At 38.0% G+C, this 22,394-nt stretch overlaps 1 long non-coding RNA gene across 1 annotated transcript in view; it reads left to right on the top strand.

The window, feature by feature from the left end:
• LOC127547823 (uncharacterized) overlaps window positions 1-22,394 on the top strand; it is a 99,323-nt gene that overhangs the window by 16,788 nt on the left and 60,141 nt on the right. The gene's annotated exons all lie outside the window — the stretch shown is intronic.

The following is a 22,394-nucleotide window of genomic DNA, read 5'->3' on the forward strand; positions in this document are numbered from 1 at the left end:
TTTCTTTTTTAATAAACACACACACATATCCCTCCAAAGGAGCTCTGCCAGATACATGTACACCCCACAGGTTATAGCCTATAAACTGCAGCGCATGTACCCCGAGCTCAGCTAATCTGGGCCATTGGCTGTGGGGAGATGGGCGCTGCGCTGACTTTGCTGGCTAAGTAGGTGGCCGGGTATATTTTTGTTCAAGTGGTGTTTATGTTAATGAAAAAGGATGAGATTACAAACAGACCACCGAATGCCCTGATTGTTGCTGCTGGATTGATCTGCACTGTATACTTAAACATAATCAAAGTTTCTGGGAGCAAATATGATTTTTGTATTTTTAGCAGAAACATTTTTTTATGGGTGAAATTGTTCTCTCCTCATCCCCCTTTCCCATTAGGGTCTTTCAGTTTGCAATTCTCCCAGAGAAGAAGCAATTACGTTCCTGGAATAGGAAAGCTCTTGATTTGAATCTCCTGGCGACCGACCTTTTTTTTTTTTTTTAAGTTTCTTTTTTTTTTTTTTTAATTGGTACATGTTTAAAGGAAAACAAAAATTCAGTTTCTCGGCTCTTCTGTTCTTTTAATTTCCCCCTTTGGAGTGGGAGCAGAAAGATGCAGCTGTAACACTTAATTTAGATTTTTTTTTCCCCTTCCCGGCTCACCTTAAGAGTTTTTCCCTCGGAAAAACAATGACAAGCAATAACAACAAGAGCAATAACCACAAAAATGTTTGGTTGATGTGGGTGAGCAAGGGGTACTGAGAGGTCCAGTTCAGAACTCTGCTTCACCTTCTTAGTTGTGTGTGTATCTATGTGTGTGTGAAGTGAAGAGAGAATGAGGTTACATTAGATAAAAGTGTAGGAAGATGGAAGTAGAGAGAGGGCTGTATCATCTCCTTCTTGATTTCAGGGTCCGACTGCCTTGAGCTGAAAATAAAGGCTGGGGGATTATGGGCTAGAGCTGAAAACTTGAGTGTTAGGCAGACGAGTAAGGGCTGGCGCTGCAGCCAGGTGTCAGACGCGAACAAAGGTTCAGATTATCTCTGGAAATTCTATTCCTCGCTCCCGGTGTGAGCCATGAGACCTCCCAGTCTCTTCATCAAAATAATTTTTATAGACAATTCGATTGTGTCTACAAGGGCATAATAAATCGAAGAGCCGGACACGTAACTGTTGGTGATTTCGATGTAAATGGGAAAGCCCCATGTTCCCGCCTGTTCCAGAGAGCATAATGTGATTTGCGTGAGAAGTTTGAATTGAACCGTTAATTGCTTTAACTTTGCCTATAAATACATTGTCTTTGCAGTTCCTTTTCTAAATGTTCTGATCAATTTTCTTCAGTCTCCAACTCAATAAATCACTAGATAAAAACTTTTGTAGGTAACAGAAAGGTTCTCTTTTGGTATTGCAAACGAGTAGGGTCAGACAGTGGAGGAGAAGAGGGGGAAGGAGAAAGAAAAGGGGAAAGGAGGGGAGAGAGAGAGAGACAGAGAGAGAGAGACAGAGGCAGAGAGAGAGACACAAAGAGAGAGACAGAGAGACAGAGACAGAAACAGAGACAAAGAGAGACAGAGACAGAGTACATATACATACAGAGAAACACATTATATACATACTATATAGAGAGAGACACATATACATATATTCATACTTGTAGCTTCCCTCTCACCAACTATAAAGAAAAACCAACTGTAAACAAATCTCTTTTGAAGGCCAGATTAACCTAAACTGGGTAATCCAAATGAAATTTAAGCAGTAAAGAATTAACGGAACCAAAAAAAAAATCTCATGGAAGAGGGATAATTACTTTACCGAATTAAAGTCTTGTATGTAAACTTTATTTTTTTTCTCTTGGCAGGAATAGAAGCAAGAATTTCGTGATGTGTTTAACTTGTTGGCAGTTATAGTTCTCCCACCCTAGAATTTAATTTCCCTTGGGAGTGTGAGTGGGGCTTGTAGAGACCAATTGACAGAATGACAAAATGGAATTCTAGCCTGGAGGTCCCAGTTTGAGGGTCCCCCAAAGTCCAATTTGCCTTACAAATTTCATTGTAATTAATGCCTCCTTGGAGAGCATTCCTAGTGAATATGTTGCTCCAGGACCCCACCTGTTCTTAATTGCCTTCCCGTACCCCTCCTTCCCCCAAGATTGGTGAAGTGCCTCTACCCCACCTGCTCGCCCTAGCCTCTATCCCTGTCTCAGGGAGGGACAGTCAACAAGTGTGCATGTAGGGGCTAAAGGCATGGAACTTTTTCCCTTGGGGACAGAGAGGACTGAGAAAAAAAATTTTATCGGGAGAATCAGTTGGAATGGAGTGCAGGTCTGTTAGAGACAAGATGTGAGAGGAGACTGTGTCCTAGTAAAAGAGAGTAGCTTTCGGAGTGCGAGGATCCGGCCGCTCCCAAATCCTCTGCGTTGCTACCTGACTCTGGACGAGTCAGTCCCCCTGTTGGATCGTCAGCTTTGTTCTCGGTAAAAAGCAGATGATTGGACTCGATGATTTCCATCTCGGGTTTTTGTAACTTAAATACGATTTGTCTGGGAGTTAATTTTTTTACTCCTTAAAAAAAAAAAAAAAGTTGATATTTATTTAAAATTGCGCAAATAGAATGTCACTCACACCATCAACTTTCGGGTTTTGACGCTGAGCAGGGAAGAATGTTGGGGCGTGGAGATTGAGGCCATGTTGAAATCGGGTTGAAACTCCTTTAGTCCTCAGGTACAAAAGCCCCATCCATCTCTTCTGTACCCTACGTGCTCTCGGCCCAGTGTCTATTTTCTCTGGTCTGTTGGGAACTTTTAAGTGCATGAGGAGGACTGGAGAAGGACTCGGGGTTCTAAAGATTCCTCCCCCATCCCTCGCCGTGCCCAACTCCCCTTTCAGAGCTCGGCTGCGAAACCTGGCTCTCTTGGGGAGGTCCGAGGTGGGGATGGGGAGCCCGGCCTCCGAAGGAGGTTTCAGCCGGACGCGCCTGCCCCCGGGGGAGGCCAGAGCAGATGAAAGCGGCGTCACATTAATGTCAACCAACAACTCCAGCCCACACAGCCCTGATTGCGCTTATTAATCTTGACAATTTGTCTGTCAGCACTTGGCTAATCCTTAAATAGCCTTCAACAGGTGCTCCTCGCCTCCTCTACAACCCACTAGTCTTAATCAGCTCGCTTGTTTGCTTAGGGACGTCGGCTCCGGCCAGCAAACCCAGAGATAGCTATTATTTATTTATGTTTGTTTACCTGGGGAGGGGGAAGGGAGAGTGAGAGAGAGAAACTTTGAACTTTTCTGGAGACTGTCCCCGAATCGAGGTTCTTCCAACGTCCAGGAGTTCAAGGCCGTGCAAGACAGCGTGCGTCTGCCATGCTGACTATAGAAAATAATTCAGATAATGATAAACAATAACTAACGTTTCTAGACCCTGTGAAATCGTTTTCGCGCGGAAAGTCCACTGGGGGAAAGGCAGATTGGCCTAAAGGGAGGGAGTTGGCCTTGGAGTCAAGAACTCGGTCTCTGCCACGTACTGACTGAGGAATCCTAGCTCAGTCACGTTCTCAATCTCCACAGGTAACGCCCTAAAGGCAGAGAAAGGTGCTGATGGAAGAAGCTCTTCTCTAAAAGACTGGCTTCAGAAATTTAAAAAAAAAAAAAAAGGCAAAAGATCTCTAGCTCTACACTCAGGAGATTATTTTGCTTCTGACATTGTGTAAACATATTGGACAAAGCACTTAACTTTCAAGGGACTTAGTTTCTCCACCTGGACACTGGATTAGTTAGCCATCTGGGGTCCCTATCAGTCCCTAAGTTTATGATTCTACAATTCATTTTACAGAGGAAGAAACTGGGAGCCAGAGAACTTAGGTAATTAGTGGAGGTTCTTACTACTTTTAAGAATAAGGGCTCAGGGACTTTTGCTCAGGACTTCTTCCATTGTGCAAATTTGCAGGTGATCTGGGAGAAGGTGGGTTGGGGAACAGATAGAAGGACAGCTTTCTGAGTTTGTTAGTTTCTCAGAGAAATCTTTACAATCTGGCTGGAATCAACCAGTGCCAAATTTACCCCATCTCAAGTTTACCCAGCTTTCATCTAATCCATCCAAATGTGGGTTTTTCTAGAGGAAAGCCAAGGCCAAATGCTTTACCAAGATCCAATTAACCAATGAGCACTTCCAAGGGACCGTGGACTAGCTCAAGTCCCTCCTAGAGCTAAAGTCCCTTTATTCTCTGAGACTCTCTCCTTAAATATTATATGACAGATTAAAAAAAAAACCTGAAGTCCTGAAAATTACTTTTCACTGGCGGAGCCATATTATACCCCTAGCAATTTTATCCTGCAATTAAACTCGAGGTCAAATATCTTCTTAACTACGCTATCAGTATACTGGCTTATTATAGTGTATATTTAGCCATAAAATACCGGTGGTATTGAGGAGAAGATTAAAATTATTGTGTTCTGGAAAAGAATCCTTTTAGCACCAAAGCAAAGCTGCTATTTAGCACTGAGGGCTAAACACAGGTTTTTACTTCCAGACAAGCCTATTAACTACTAACATTGCATCCAAGGCTACTTTCTGCCTTCTGAAAGATTCTACCCCTAAAAAGGAAAAAAAAAAGAATGGTAGATATACTCAGGGTGCTGAGGTTTTTAACTTTTAGCTTTTGCTCCCAATGAGAAGGATTCAAGTCTTTTCTTTGTTGTCAATGAGACTTGCTGAATTCAGTTGGTCATTGTTATTTTTATTTTTAAAAAATGCTGATCATTCACAGTGGGCATTCTTATTGGATGCAAGAGTATATGTTTTGGTGAACTGGATGAAGATAGTTGGGGGTTTGCAAAATGGATTAGGGGTTCATCCTACCACTTGTGGCAGCCTGAATTCTTGAATAAGAATCCAGAGCAGATGAGGGGCCTAAATCCTCCTGTCAGCTCTACTGATTGGACTTGAGTTTGTTTAGGGGCAGTCAAAGATCACATTGGAGCTGGGTATAACCACACCCATATTTAGCCTCTCAGGAAATGGTCAAGTGACCCACAGGTTCCAAATATTTGGATAAACAAGAGGCGGGAATTCCCTGTCTAAATGTTTACCAAAAGCTGTTGATAGTTTAGAGATTTATAACTGAGGATGATGGTGGCCTCTTTAGTCTACAGGTGCATTCATCCCAGGCCCTCCCTCCTTGAAAAAAAGAAAGCTTTTTTTTCCCCCCATCCTCAAAGCCCTTAAGAGCATTTCCCTCTGCTTGGGGCTTCTGACTTCTTACTTGTATTATAAAGTTTAGAACTGGGAGGGACTTCGAGATTATTTTGTCTAACCCTCTTATTTTTTGCCAGATGAAAAAAACGGAGGCCCAGGAAATTAAAATGACATACTAAAAGTCAAGGAAGTCATGAATGGCAAGGCTATTACGCATTAGCACATCTACTGCTCAGGAAGCTTTGTTAGGCTCCTTTGGGCTTTAACTCTTTCCAGAGAGACCTGGGGATTCCTGTCTTCCAAGAATAGACTGGGGATTTAACACAGAAAAGCTTCCTGCTTAAAGAATTTAGGAGATCCTACTTAATGTAAATAAATACAAGATTCATTCAGGTTTTAGAAGATTAAAAAAACAACAACCCAAAAGTGTCAAAATAGCCTCCTTTGAACAAAAGGAAAGCCTTTTTTAGTCTGGCTTCCCCACCCCACATCAGTCATCCCAAAGTCAAAAAAAAAAAAATGAAAGACATTAATTTCCTGAGGGTCTGCTGGATTGAAGTCCTGGGAGGAGGAAGTCACTTGTTCTAAATTCCCTAGTTTAGCTATTATTTGAAAATTCATGCAGTGATGGTTGCTAATGCAGTCTAATGGGAGTATTGGGAGGAGGGAAATCAGGGAGATTTGGGACCTAGTTCCAATTTAGTCTTTCCCTACTCTTCCATTGGCAGACAGGATCCACAAGCCACCTCTCCCTTCCCAAGGGTTAAAGAGAGGATTATAAAAATATATAATTATCTCAACATTTTATGTACTCTCTTTCCACCTGGGTGCTTTGATTGGTTTCTATGCAGACAGTCAGGATTCCAGTCTTTTTTTTTAATAACTTTTTATTGACAGAACCCATGCCAGGGTAATTTTTTACAACATTATCCCTTGCACTCACTTCTGTTTCGATTTTTCCCCTCCCTCCTTCCACCCCCTCCCCCAGATGGCAAGCAGTCCTATATATGTTAAATAGGTTACAGTATATTCTAAATACAATATATGTGTGCAAGGATTCCAGTCTTTTAGATAGAACTGATTTGGTGGATCTGGGCCTGTTTTCTCTCTGAGAAGAGGGGCCTGTGTCCTGAAGGCTGTAAAGGACTAATCCTGAGGTTAAATCAGAAGTAATCTAAGTACCTGAAGATATAGCATCACTTACTTATTGCTTCCAGAGAATGGCTGAGCTGCTAGAGAGGAATGAAGATTGCTAAAGTGTTCTATCACTTAGTTGAGAATCTGGAAAGGTACTTGAGTGACAAGATGGAATTTCCATGGAGGGATTGATCAGAGGAGGAGGAACTGATACTGTTCTGCTTAAGAAGCTTTGTTGTTGCTTAGTCACTTTTCAGTCATGTCTGATTCTTGGTCACATCATTTGATATTTTCTTGGCAGAAATACTGGAGTGCCCTGCCATTTCCTTCTCCAGATCATTTTACAAATGAGAAAAGTGACTTGCCTAGCATCATACAGCTAGTAAATGTCTGAAGCCAGATTTGAACTCAGGAAGATGAGTTTTCCTGACTCTAGATCGATTCTTAAACTTCAGTGGTTCCCTCTTGCCTATGGGATAAACATATCAACTCAACTTATTTGGTATTTAATCCTCTTCACAGTCTAGTTCTAGTTCATCTTTCCAGATTTGTTTATAATTCTTTGCGCTTATATACACTACCTTCCAGCCAATTCACTGTTTCTCCTATACAGCATTCCATCTCTCACCTCCATGCCTTTATATATAGCTAAATTGTTCTCCCTCTTCATCTTTGCTGTTCAAGGTTCAATTCAATAGCTAATGAATCCTTTTCTGATCCTCCCAATTATTAGTGCACTCCCTTTTCTTCTGCTGCTTTCCCCTCTTTGGAAGTTCCTGGAGAAAAGTGACTTTACTTTTTTGACTCTCTGTTCTTAATACATAGCACAATACTTGCCATATAAAAAGTTATAATAAGTTAATAAATCAAACATGTTGAATAGAATTGAAGTGTGCAGAAGTACCCAAGAAAATATTGTAAACATATATCTACTTTATTTCCTTAAGGCACAGATAAATTGAAATCTACATTGCTAGAGAGAGTTTCCACATCTAGAATTTGCCACATGAAGGAAATCACAGATCCTTTGCATATTTCTGTAAAATATATATTGTGGCCAGAGCAGAGCATTAAAAATAATTCATGGGCAGATGGAGTAACTACAAGTCCATCAAGGGTTTCTGTGGGAAGGTTGCCATTAAAGGAACCAGTGACAGTTGGAGTGGGGTGAAGGTAGATGGTCAATAATGATAAACTCTGAGTGGTCCAAATACCCAGAGGGAACTCCTTCCGGGACCCATCTGGAAGACAGGCAGCTGGGGTTGGTGGAACCTAGATAGTTAGAGTTCCTTCTAGTCCTGTGCTTTTTGTTTAATGCTTTAAGGATCTGGGACTTCGTTTGTTAAGATCTACTACTTACCAACACAAATGACAACCTGTCTTTGACTTGGTAGATGATTGTTAACAGTTGATCTAGTTGGGAAAAAAAACAACAATACTGTAGCCCACCTAAAGATAACTTTTCCAAACCTAGTTAGGATGGTCCACAGACATGCAATCTATCAGTAGGGACCACATCTGAAATCCATTATTGATCATAAAATTATACAGAGTTGAAAGGAATTATGGAGCTCATCTTCTCCAAGTTTATTTTACAGAAGAGGAAATCTGTTCAATGACTTTGCAAAGCTAACACAAATAATAAATGACAGTCAGGATTTGGAACCAGGTCTCCTAATTCCAGATTCAGTCTTCTCAAGAACATACCTAGCAGTTGTCGCTGTTATTGCATGTTGAGTTGTATAAAGGTTGAGGAAGGGTATGGAAATAGTGGCCACATGGTGGTGGGGAGACTAATTTCCACTACTAAGCTACTTTTTGCTTAATGGCAGGAGCTGCTTCTGACCTAGTCTTCTATTTTATAGAAGTTAATATATAAGTTAATAAATCAAACTTGTTGAATAGAATTGAAGTGTGCAGAAGTACCCAAGAAAATATTCCCATAGACCCATAAATTTTAAGAAACTTCTCACCCAATGAGAATAGACTTCCGTTCTGGCATCATTTAAATTCATTTAATGTTTTTTAAGAGACGTTTGATAGATAAATTAATTGAGACACTTTTTTCTCCACCACACACCCCCTTTAAGGTTTTGACATCTTATCTTTAAATGAGACAAAAAGTGACTAATTAATTAAAATAAAATTTAAATTAAAAAAAGTGACTAATTGTTTTACTCAATTAACTCTCACCCTTACACATTGATTAGAGTTCTCATGTCTTTCATAATTGTTTTACTTTATATTATTGTATAAATCCTTTACTTCTCCCCTTACTTTGATTTATTCAATTCATGTAAATCTTTCTAGGTTTCTTTGAAACTATCTCTTTCATGATTTCTTCTTTTTTTCCCCCTGGGGCAATTGAGATTATGTGACTTGCCCAAGGTCACACAGCTAGGAAATGTTAAGTATCGTATCTGAGGTCAGATTTGAACTCTGGTCCTTCTGACTTCAGAACTGGTGCTTTATCTACTGCACTACTTAGCTGCCCCTCTTTCATGATTTCTTATAGTGAACCAAATTCCATTACATTTACATACCATATTTTTTCAGTAATTTCCCAGTTGATGGAAACCCCTCAAATTTCCATTTTTATCCCCCCATTGTACCATACTACCTCAATATAAGATAGTGAATTAATATGATGTAACATAGGAAGTAAGTAGCTTGTGTAGTGGATGGTCTTGCTGACATATTGGTTGCTCTGTTGCTCAGATGGGATGGCTTCCATCAGCTGTCAATTATTGTTGGGTTGAATCAAGCAAGTGATCTGACTGATTGCTGGTCAGCAGGGCTAAATAGGTCATTTGGTCACTTTTGTAGTGGGTAGTTATTGCTGAGTTTGGGAGATGACTCAGCCCTTAAGTTCTTTATACAACCTTTCTGCTGAATGGGTCAATCTGCTAGAGTCTTTGGATCTATTCTTCAGTGGGCAATTGCAGTCTTCACCACCTTCAGTCTCTGGCTCATTTAGTTCTTACTCTTTCCTCAATTGAAGTGTTATGTGAGTCCTTTCAACTGGAATACTGCTGTGCTCTCTCATCAAGGACAACAGCTCTTAGCCAAAGGCTATCATCTTTGACTATCTCATAAGTTTGATTTTGAAGTTTGTCAAGTCCAGGCAGAAGATAAGAGACTTTCACATTTCTTCCTAGTTCAAAGCAAGATCTTCAGTAAAGGTCTTTCTTTATCATGGTCAGCAAGTTATACTTCCCAAGTTTCTATTGGGGCCTTATGAAGATGAGAGTCTGGATACAATGACAGGCTGTGTCCTAGAAGAAAATTCAGTTCCACCTCCTCTTTCAAATGATGTTAAATCTATTTAAATGTCAGCATCTTTATGACAGGAGTTCTTAATGGTTTTTGTATCAGATCTCTGGCAGTTTGGCAAAGCCCACGGACTTCTTAGAATATATTTTTAAAATCATAACTGAAAGTTATACAAATTTCAATTAAAGCTTAGTGAAAATAAAAATGTAATATAAAAACGTCCAAGTTCGTGTTCTCCCTGAAATTTATTCACAACCTTCACAGATGTGTGGAGCCCTGGTTAAGGGCTTCTGCTTTCTAGGGTATAGAATTCTTCTTTAACATCTGAAAATGCTTCTTTATATTTCAATGTCTCTCATATTTCTCCTTCATACCATTAAACTTTGCTAAGTCTAAAGGGGGAGTATTATTATGATTGGTTTGTCCTACATGGAGAAAATTTTTATTTCATTAGAATCGTATTCACCCATCCTACTTACATGCATAGCACTGAGTGCAATAGTCCAATGCTTATATTTTAAGGATTCCCTAACTGAAACTCTCTCTCTCTCTCTCTCTCTCTCTCTCTCTCTCTCTCTCTCTCTCTCTCTCTCTCTCTCTCTCTCTCTCTCTTTTTACTAATTCTGATATTTCTGAAGAGAACAAAGAAGGCACAGTAAAGTTCAATGAACCCAACTTCATTTTATGTTTTGAGAGTGAGGTCTGGAGAAGGCACATCATTTACCTAAGGTCACAGAACTAATTAGCTACAAATCTAGAACTTTAAGGCTTTGGACTCCCATTGTAGCATACTAAAAAATCTCAGGTAGGAAGCTTGATTTTGATAGATTATGGTTAATCTCTGTAGATTCACAGAACTTTTAATATTGGGAGGGATCTGAGGTGTCAAGATATAGAAGAAAGTGTTCTGATCTTGGGATCAGAAGACATGAGATCACATATTACTTTTAATATGTAAAGCACCAGACTTAAACACATTCTAGCTGTGTGAAATGGACAAATGGGCTAAGCCTTTTTTTTCCTATTTGAAAAATGGAGGCAATAATCTTTAATGATAAGTGAGGATAAATCCTTATTTATCTCACAAGTCTTTTAAGAAAGAAGTTTAAGCCTCAAAGCTGTAAAAATGTTATTATTATTCTTATTTAATATTAATTCATCATTTCACAAATGAGAAAACTTACTTCCAGAGAAGGGAAAGGATTCAGCCCAAATTACACAGCTAGTGGCAGATCCAAGACTAAAGCCCAAGTGTCCTGAATTCTTTCAGGAACACAAATCAACAGAAATGGAGGTTTATTATATGTTTAACAAGTACATGAGCTTGCTAAGCCTTGGAGATACAAAAACAAAAATTGAATTAGTTTGTACCTTCAAAGAGTTTACATTCTCAATAAGGAAGACTAGATATAAAAGGAAAGTATATTTTTATTTGAAAAGTTATAGCAATGGTAAGCAGATGAAGGTGGAGGGTGGAGATGGTGAATTGATACATCCTTTCTAATAACAATGACAAATTCATTTGATTATGACTCCAGAAATGAGAATTGCTTTTTGGAGGAGCATGGGAGAAAGGTGTGAGAAAGTGCATGGAGAGTTCTCACATGTTGTGGGTAGCTCTTTCATGGAGGAATGGACTAGATTAACATTTTTTTTATGAAACTTTTTTTTTCTTTAGTATGCTCTTAGATGGTTATGTCTTTTTAATCCTGATTACCCTGTATTTTCTTCATTGATTGTGAAAAGTGACCCAGTTAACTGGATAGGAGGTAGAAGTATTTTTTTTAAGAATTAAAGGCTATAGGAACAATATGGTACCCATGACTGCTATTGACCCCATTCATTTATAGAGTCAGCTACAAATAGAATTAAAAAGAACAATGTTTAGTAGATGGGGATACTTCACTTGGGAAAGAATGACATAAAATAACCACAAGGAGGAAATATGATTAACCTGTTCTGAACACCAAATGCAGACTACTGTAGACAAATCATGTAGTCCAGTGGATTCCATTTAGAGGTTCATGGGCAATTTGGATGGTAGAAGGATCTTGAATTAAAAATTCTTTAATGTTAGTGTAAGGAATAAATAATTACAAAGAATATAATTTTAAATTGCTTTGGTGGCTCACAACACATTTTTTTGTGGTTCACAACCATATATAGTAATTCACAGGAAAAAAAAAAGGTTGGGAACCACTGGACTTTCATTTTATAGATAAGAAAATCAAGACCTAAGTGACATAGGTCATATGCAGCAAGGTAACACAGGTATTAAATAGTGGAAAAAGATTTCTTCCCATGTGTTTCTAACTTCAATCCAATTCTCTTTCTCCTACATAGTCACAGATTTAAACATTTTCATGATGTAGGCAATACTGATGATGAATGGAATAAGGGAGGAAGGAATGTTTTAAGATAAAAAAAAGATGGAAATGGCACTTAAAAATGTGTCCACTACCCAATACCTTTTGATCCTGAAAATCCCATAGCTAGGCATCCCATCCCAAGAGGTCAGAGACAGAAGAAAAAGTACTAGGAACCAATAGTTTCAAAGCAGCACTTTTTGTTGTATTGAAGAACTAGGAATTAAAGAGATACTCATCAATTGGTATGGCTACACAAATGAAAGGAATAGAGACTGGACTCCTAATTTAATTACTCTGTGGCTCAGGAAATTCCCGGTACTGATGAAGATGTGTACTTTCTCTACATCTTAGGGTTCTACAGATTTGGTTGGAGCATTGATAGAGTTAGTGACTCGACTAGGGTCATACAAACCTGTATGTGACATACACTTGCTTGCTTCCCTGAAAGGCTTTCTATGATATATTTCCTGTTGCCTGGAGGGAATAGAATCATACCAAGTTGTAGGAAATGATAAATATGAAGATTTCAGATAAGCATGGGAAGACTTATGTGAGCTGATGCGAAATTAAGTAAGCAGAATTAGGAAAAGAGTATTTATAGTGCCTGCAACACCATTAATCCACCAAATAACACTGTCTGCTCTGCAATTTTGACCACACTTGACCCTAGAGTAAAAATGAAACACATATTTTCTTTTCCTGTGCAGATAGTCTAAAATTCTGCTATTTTATTGCTAAGTTTTGCGGAAGTTATTTCCCTCTTTAAAAAAATCTTTTGTTATAAGGAAAAACTTGCTGAGTAAAGGAAAAGCAAAAGATATATTCAGAAATAAAGACAATGTAAAAGTAAAAATATCAGTAAGAAGGCAAAATTTTAAAGAAAGATACATAAAAAGAACATTTCTAGATGACATCTCTTTATTGTTGTATATATTATCCTGTGTATTGACAGTTCTTGTCTTATTTACTTGATTCCAGTAAACAGAGAATGTGACGGAAACATTTACTTTTCTTTATACAAGACAAAGAGGGAGGATACAATGCACTTAAAAGAATAAAGTAATTTTCATTCAAATGGAAATTGTATTTTTGGCTCTGGTCAGAAATGATGTGTGTGGCTTTTTTTTTTTTTTTTTTTTTTGTGGAATGTTGGGTTTAACTCAATGCAAAGGGATGCAAGAGCATGCTATTTCTGAGAAATGATCATCCATCAAGCTGGGCTTCCTAAGCTGAGGTTCCTTTTTCCTAAACTTGCCTGAGTTAGATTCCCAGTATCCCACGTCAGCCATCTCTCCTTCCCTTTCAATCCATAGCAGGCAGAAGACCAAGATAATCAAGGGCAGTATTTGATGGTTGGGGACACAACCTGGACAAGCCATCCCTTTTTCAGTTAAAGAAGATACCAGGAGGACCAAGGTGGATGGCATAGCCCATATATTTTTGATTAACAATGTAAATTTTTGTGCAAATTCGGTAAAGCCTGTGGGATCCCAGAAAAACTGCTAGCCCTGCCTGGAATATGACCAAAGCTTAGAAACTCTTGTACCATGGAAGGCTCCAGAAGAGGAAAAGAGGCAAAAATATTAAGAATGGGTCTAAAATGAAATAGAGAATGTAAGATGGGATGAAAGCAAGGATAACCCAGCTGCTTAATGATTATAGCTGAATGATGGCCTTTCTAAAAGTCAGCTCTGAAAGTTTGATATGATGTGTTAACTTGACTTTCAACTTGTTTTTAACTGATGGATTGATCTTAAGGCCACATGACAGCATAAGGAATTATTCTTATGTGATTGTGTTGGTTGATGACTTTTCTTAAGAAGGACAGAAGAAACTACTATGTGTAGACTTGATACAGCTAATTTGATGATATACTGATTGCCTTCTAGAATCTATTCAGAGAGAATAGGAGATTTCCTAAGAGGACTATGTACTATAAATGAAAGAGGATGAAAAAGGCCTGGGTTGAAAACCAAATTTGACTATATTATCTGTGTGATTTTGGACAACTTGAATAACCTCTCTGTGACTCAGTTTCCTCATCTGTAAAATGAGGAGAAATATCTGAGGTCACATTAGAACTCAGATCTTTTTGACGCTAGATCCAGCCTTCTATACCCTGCACTACCTCCATAATCCTTTTACAAATGGAATAAGGTAAACAGGAAAGAGATCAAAGAAATCATTACTCAGACTTTGCTTTGCTTTCATTTTCTCCATACATGAGAATGATCTTTAAAGCACAGAATAAAAATTTTAAAGGGGCAAATGAAGCCTTAGACAGAAGAGAGAAGATCATAATAGAATTGTTGGTGTCTTCAGCAGTAATGATTTTTATTTCTATAGTGTTTGAAGGTGTTTTTTTCAATATTTGTTTTTACATGAATTTGTAATTTTCCCCTGCTATACACCTTCTCTTAACCTCCCCCTCCCCACATTATTTCCATTGAATGACTACAACAACAAAAATAGAAACTAAGCTCTCATCATAATCTGGCATAGACAGCAAAACAAATTCCCACATTGATTATTCCCAGCAATATTTTTTCTTTCCTCTTTTTGTCTCTTTCTCTCTATATATCTCTGTCTATATGTCTGTCTCCTCTGTGTCAGGAGAGAAAAGATTTGTCTCATCTCCATAAATAAATTCATTATTTATCATTATATAATCAGATTTCTAGAGGCTTTCCAAATTTATTTTTCTCTGTACCATTGTGATCATTGGATATGTTTTTCACCTGGTTCTGCCCACTTCACTTTTTATCATTTCTAACAGCAACTTCCCAGTTGCTTGCAAACCATTTCATCATTTCTTATAGCACAATAATGTCTGATCACTAGGAAAGCATTTTCCTTATGGGATCTCTGTATGATAGATGATATAATAATAATAATAATAATGATAATAATAATAATAATTATGCTCTGATACTAAGAGGAGATAAATTGTCCAAGATAAATCATTTCCTAAATGCTAAGCAGCAATATGAACCCAAATTCCAATCGTAAGTCCAGTACATTTGCCATTAGTCCCTTCTAAATTCCTGTCTAATTCCATAATTCTAGCCTAAAGGCATTTATTGTTCTTTAGAAAACCTATTTTAAAAGCAAATAAATTACTTAAAGTTGAATTTGGAGCAATTTTGAACTCTGCTACTTCCTAGTTATGATATCTTATTCAAGTCAGGCGCTTTCTCTGGGGTTTAATTTTCTTATACCTGAAATAGAGAAAAAATGATAGAAAAGAGGGTCATTGTAATTAGTATTTATAAAATATGGGTGTTGGAGTAGATTTTCTCTAAAGTCCCTTTCAGCCGTAAATCCTAAAGAATAATCCTAAATGTTCATATTGCTCATCAGAAGAAGAAATATCTAGATTAGAGTCAGTGTATAGGATAGAAAGAGCATTGGATATGCAGTCACAGAATCTGAGTTCAAATTCCACCTCTGGTGCTAATTATTTGTGTGCTCTTAAACAGATAACAACATCCCTGGACCACAACTTGTTCTTTTATAAAAGTAGAGAATTGGTTTAGAGAGTCTCATTGGTTTCTTCCAGCTTGAGATCCTATTGTAGCACAGAAAGCTTTGCAGAATTTGTTACCAAGGAATGATTCCTTCTAAGGCAAGGGCTACCCCATGGTTTCAGTCATGTCAGGCATATTGGACTCTTCACAATCCCTTTTGTGGTTTTCTTGCCAAAGATACTAGAATAGTTTTCCATTTCCTCCTTCAGCTCCATTTACAGATGAGAAAACTGAGGCAAATGGGATTAAGAGACTTGCCGCAGTCACATAACTGCGAAGCATCTAAGGCTGGATTTGAATTCAGGTTTTCTTGATTCCAGGTCCATATGGAACTCTCACCATAAGTAAAGCATCTCTGCTGGGGATCAGCAAAAATAAAAAAAAAAAAAAAACAGACAATATATGCAATGCTTAGTGACCGCGGTTCCCTCTGTTCTTCAAGACTGGGGAAGGGATCTTCTATCTCTTCTTTGGGGCCACACATACTTATTTTTTTAAAATAATTTTATGACATTCATTTTTTACTCTTGTAGCTGATGTTGTTTCCACTTAAGTTCTAGTCATTGCAGATTTTGTTTTCTTGGTACTCTTAGCTCTATTTTGTGTCAGGCCATAGAAGTATTTTCATGCTTCTCTATATTTATGATTTTTTCAACACAGTAATATTCCATTATGACCATGTACTATAATTAGTTCAGTTATCCCCTAATCAATGGTTATCTACTTTGTTCCTAGTTCTTGCTACCACAAAGTGCTCTTATAAATATTTTATGTGAATTGTTTCTGTCTATTTTATGTGGACTTTCTTTTTTCTTTTCTTCCCCCCCTCTCTATTTTTGCCATTGACCTCCTTGAAGTATAAGGCAATTAATAGAATCTCTGAATCAGAGGGAATGTATATTTTACTTACTTTATTTGCATAATTCCAAATTAGTTTCCAAAATGCTTATGTCAATTCACAGCTTCACCAATGCATTGATGTACATCTTTTCACAATCCTTCACCATTGACTATTTCTGTTTTTTGTCATCTTTGTTAATTTGTTCAGCATGAAGTGAAACTTCAGGATAATTTAAACTTACATTTCTCTTATTATTAAAGGTTTAAACTCACTGCTGAGGCCTCAAGTTGCTAGGAAAAACTTCTCAATGGGTCCTGAATCTGATTAAAATGTAATTAGGAAAGATACAAACATTTTTTTTTTAAAAATACAATACAACATGGATAATGTGTTGTTTTATAAATCAATATATGGCCATCAGGGATTGCTTTCTATTTGAATTTGACACCATTGATTTGGAGTATTTATTGATATATTTGTTAATGGTTTACTATTCTTATTTTGGGAACTATTCATATCTTTTCACCACATTTATTGGGAATTGGCCTTTGGTCTTAGATATTTCTATTAATTGCCTACACATCTTGGATGCCAAATGCTTATCAGAGAAATTCCATACGAAGATTTTATTTCTCTTTGATTACTTCTCTTCACATTCTTGGTTTATTATAATTGATTTTTTTTTCAATTTCACATGACAGAAATTATCCTTTTTTTTAAAAAAAAAAACCACTCTATTATTTAAGAATATTATTTCCTGCTCATAATTGTGAAATTATAAGATCCATTTCTCTTCTAATTATTCTGTGATTATCATCATTAATATTCAGGTCAATTAATCATTTTAAATTTTTTTATGGAAAAGCTATGGATTTGTCTAATTTCTGCTAGACTCCTTTCCATTTTTCCTAGCAGTTCTCATTAGAGAGTTCTGTCCGAAGTAATTGATGTGTTCAGCTTTCTTGAAATTGGATTGTTGTGACTCATTTTTTCTTATTCTCATCTAGTTTATTTTTTTTAAACCGCTATTAGATGGTTTTGATGATTGCTGCTTTATAACAGTTTGGATTCTGGAAGTGCTATTCCCACTATATTTCTACCTCTTAAAATAATCATTCTTCCATATATTACTCTTGTTAATTGTCATATACTGTCATATATGCAATTGCCATTGCAGTCACACTGGGAGAGAAGACAATAATAGCCTAGAAAAGCTGATTGATGCCTTTAGGAGGATTGGGGTAGGGTGGGGAAGGAAAGTTGGGTCTTCAGAGAGGAATGTCAAGGTGACAGGGCCCCACGATGATGGCTTAAATGCTAAACAAGGTTTTAGAATTGTGTAGAGTAGCTCAAGCAGCACAGACCAGCAGAAGACAATGGATTTTGAAACAGAATTTTTTTTTTCCTGCTAAGGCAATTGGAGTTAAGTGACTTGCCCAGGGTCACATAGCTAGGAAGTATTAAGTGACTGAGGTCAGATTTGAATTCAGGTCTTCCTGACTTCAGGGCTGGTGCTCTATCCACTGCACCAACTAGCTGTCCCTGAGACAGAAAATTTAAAGCCACTCATCCATTCCTGGGAGGAAATCTGCTTCCCTCCCCTTTCAGCCCCAATATTAACACTCCAGGGCAAAAATCCAGTATGAAGAATGATGGGGTGGCTTGCCAGAGTGCTCCACAGGCATCCTTGAGATGTGAAGAGAATGTAAGGAAGGTCTCTGGCAGGGCAGGTGTGCCCTTTCATCTCCTTTCTCCACAGATAAAAGGATATAGATGAGAGAGTATGACAAAGGATGGACAGGTGTGTATAGAGTGTGATCATCAGTTATGAGAATGTGCAAATCAGTGAGATAATAGATCCATGGATTTCCACTATGTAAATAATTATAAGTGTAAATATGACCAGGAAAGGAGGAGAGTTGATCATATAACAAGTGTAAAGGGATGTTTTATACTTTACAAAGCTTAAGGCTTGCATAAGGATGAAGATGATGTTGATGATACTGACATTTATATTATGCTTTAAGGTTTACAAATCACTTTTAATATCCGATCTGGTCCTCACAATAACTCTGGGAGGTAGAAGACATTGTTGTTCATATTTTACAGATGAGGAAACTGAGACTGAGAGAAATTAAATGACTTATCCAGTGTCATACAACAAATAATGCAGGATTCAAACTCAGGGTTACCCGATTCCAGATCCAGTACTTTGTCTACTAACCTGTCTAGATATCTATGAAATATTTAAAGAAAAAATAACTCTTCTGTTATGGGAAGAGTATCTAGGAAACATTTATGAAAAATATGGGTAAAAAATCACATAAACTAAAAAGTCCCGGATGTGCTAGTGGAGGGAACAAGTATCCTTATGGGTAAGATCATGGATCCATCACAGGACCATGAAAGTAGTAGTTCTGTGCATCTCCATGCCACCCTCACTCTGAAGCTCCTTCATCAGGAATTGGCAAAACAACAACAAAAGCAGCAGCAGCAGCAACAATAATAACCACAATCACAACCAGAAAAGCCAAGATGCTTACAAGATGTGAATAGTTCCATCAATCTATCAACAAATGCTTATTAATGTTATTGGCACTGGGCCAAGTGTTGGGAACATGAAGAAGGACAAAAACATAAAAGCTGTTTTTACCCTCAAGGAATTTACATATTAAAGGAGGAAAGAAAGCAAGGAAGAAAACAAGAGCTCAAAAACAGAGAGAGAGAGACAGAAAGAGAGAGAGAGAGAGAGAGAGAGAGAGAGAGAGAGAGAGAGAGAGAGAGAGAGAGAGAGAGAGAGCGAGAGAGCAGAGAAAGAGCATTTATTAAGCACTTATTAAATACCAGGCACTGCACCAAGTACTGAAGATATAAATACAAGCAAAAAAAGGCAATTCCCATCCTCAATGCATTTACATTCTAATGAATGAAGAACATTTACCCCCAAAAAGGAAGCTTTAAAAGATTAGATTTGGGGAGAGTAAGAAGGGTATCCACTTAGGGACATAGTATACAAGTCCTGAAAATCAGAGCCAGTGTGGTGAAAATTGTCTGGCCTGAGTCTTTCCCCAAAATGGAGCCCCCACCTTGAGAGAAACTCACCAACAGGATAAAAGATCTAGTATGGCAGAGGGATGCTCCAGGAGGAGGAGACTCCCAAGCACAGAATGCATTGAGAATGAGAGGCATCTAAGCATGTTGAAGCCTAGAATATCAGCTACAGAGCTGGGAGGCGGGGGGGGGGGGGTGGGGGGGTGAGAGAGAGATAGACATACATGAGATGCATAGAAAGCAGAAGGAGCTAATCTTTGAGAGGAAGATTAAGTGGCTGGGGGAGCAGGAAGGTCTCCCAAAGAGAGCTTAGCTGAATCTTGAAAGAACTAAGTGATGTAAAGAGGCAGAGGTGAGAAGAAAAGGCTTGGGTCTGGCCAATGTAAAGGCAGATGGAGCACCATGTGTGAGGAAAAGAAAGTAATCTGGATTAACTGGATTTTAGGCTATGTGAAGAGGAGGAAAGTGACTGAAAAAGTAGAGAAGGGGCCAAGTTGGAAAGGGCTTTAAAAGTCTAAAGAGAAGACTTTATGTTTGACATGACAAACCAAAGTATTCTAAATCACTTGGTAGACAAGATCTTAGCGGTTTCTTCTCCATTCAGCCTCGAGTGGGAGTCAATTCTCATTGGCCACAGCAGGTAGCAATTCCCCATTCCACAAACTATTCAGTGGGATCCAATCAGTTCTCCTGGCCCGAGGCACTGTCTTGGTTTTGGCAGCTGGGTAGCAAGAAAGGGAACAGCTCTGCCTCCAGTAAAAGGAACATCAGTTTTAGAGAAGAGCCTGAGAAGAACTGGGCTAAAACTTCCCTTTTAGCTTTAGCAATTACATACAAGCCACATAAAAACTCTACCCTTTGTAAGAGCAGACATTTCCTGCTCTCACTGTCCTTGCTCTCCCCTGTAGACCGGGTATATAATGAGACTATCAGAAAAGAATAATAGCAAAATTAGCATTAGTTATGCTAATATTCTTTTTAGGAATAATAATAGCTCACATTTACTTTACAAAGTACTCTCTACCCAGAGAATATTATTAATGCCAATATATTGAGAAAACAGATTTACAAAGGAGTAATGATTTTAGGAACAAAGGAACAAAGGACAAACAACATAAATTGATACCCTTTTCCAAGTTTAATGAGTGATATTAAATAAGAGTTAAAAATAAAATTTGTCTTTGATCTTTCTGATTCTTCAATGAAGATATATTTAAAAATTGACATTATTTGAAAGGATTACAATTTTAAATCTATATTATAACTATCTTCATATTTATAGTTAAGCAATGATCAAAATACTTTGTTTTCTACTTAAAATTATCTGCCTCCACAGTCATTGAGATTGGTAGTTCTCTCCCCAAAATATTTATTGATGTTTTTTGCTTTTTGCACCACAGTTATTTCCAGCTATATCCCTCCTTACCTCCAATGGAGTACTTTGTAACAAAGAAAAGTATTTATGGAACAAATGTGGAACTCCAGTCAGACACTATATTCAGATGCTACATAGTAAACATTCTACACGCATTGATCCCCACCTTCCTACTGAGAAGGAGAAATAGGTCATCACCTATCCTCTTGAACTGAGATTGGCAATTTATCAGAGTTTGGTGACTTTTAGAATTGTTTTCATTTTTAAAATTATATATATTGTTCTCCCAGTTCTATGTCTGATGAATTCTATTATTTTTTCCTGTGGTTCTCTGAATTCCTGATATTTGGCTAATCTTTCAAACGTGGATAGTTTTTAATTTTACTGTGGTGATTTTCTTATGCATCACACAGTCTTCCCCCACCCCTACCATGTACTCTCTAATTTAGGGTCACTGGCTTCCTAGTTGCTCCTCACACAGGACATTCCTGACTCCAAGTGTTTTCACTGGCTACTTTCCCAAGCCTGAAATCCTCTCCCTCCTCATCTCTGTCTCCTGCTTCTCTGTTCATGACCTCTGATTTATCCTGAATATATCTTCTATGTATGAATTGTTTGCTTCTCCCATTAGACTCCCTGATAGTAGGGCCTGTTTTTGCCTTTTTTTGTATCCCTAGTGCTTATCACAATACCTGAGGCAGAGTAGACACTTAATAAATGCTTGTTGGATGACTGGCTGACTTTTGGTTTAATAATATTTTAATAAATTATATTCAAATAAAGCACCACAATTCTTTCAGTCATTCCCAATCATCCCTAATCCCTCTAATTCCAAAATCCCTGATTTTTAACTACCAGAAAGAAAGAAGTTTAGCAATTAAAGATGAAAGGGGTTTTATTATCTAATACACCCATTTTCCAGATGAGGAAACTGAGGTACAGAGAAGTTAAAGGACTAATTTAAAATCACACAGCTAATAAATGTCAGAGCCATGATTCAACTCCAGATCTTTGGGTTCCATGGCCAGCATTCTTTTCACTTGTGCTACTCTCAGTTTGATCTGGTCCCATCATGATTAATTCAAAGCACTCAAACCTTGCTCTGCTGAGCTTGGAATTTTAGAAGTCTGAGCTAAAGGAGCCATTGATCTTTCCTTTCTTTTTGTGGATTTACCAGCTACCTACTTCTCCTGAAGGTCAGGGGAATAGCCAAGAAAAATTTTGGCTGCCACAGCCATTCAAGGTCACTCAGTCCCCACCAGCCTTCTAGAGGCCAGGGTGGAGGAGGGCTCCTTTCATTCCATTTGCTGCCCAAGCAAACTCAGCAGACAGTTGTGAGGTAAGGACACAGGAGGAATGGGACTTCTTGTTCTGGGAACAGGGATGGGCTTCTTCCTGTCTTTTAATCTCCCTGGAAAAAGAGGAAGGAGAAGGCAGACCATATGTGGCACAGACCAGACAGAGGAGATGAAGATTCAGGGCCATTCAGCCTGGCATGGACCCTTGTCCTGACCTGGGTGGGGGCATGCTTCCTTTGTTACACACAGAAAGCTTGCCTGCCCCAGCCATCTCCCTCCATTGATTTTGTTATTTTTTGTTTATACAATAATAATACTCTTTTAATCCTTTATATGTACATTCT

This window comes from Antechinus flavipes, chromosome 2 (genome assembly GCF_016432865.1).
Source record: "Antechinus flavipes isolate AdamAnt ecotype Samford, QLD, Australia chromosome 2, AdamAnt_v2, whole genome shotgun sequence".
Lineage (NCBI taxonomy): Eukaryota > Metazoa > Chordata > Mammalia > Dasyuromorphia > Dasyuridae > Antechinus > Antechinus flavipes.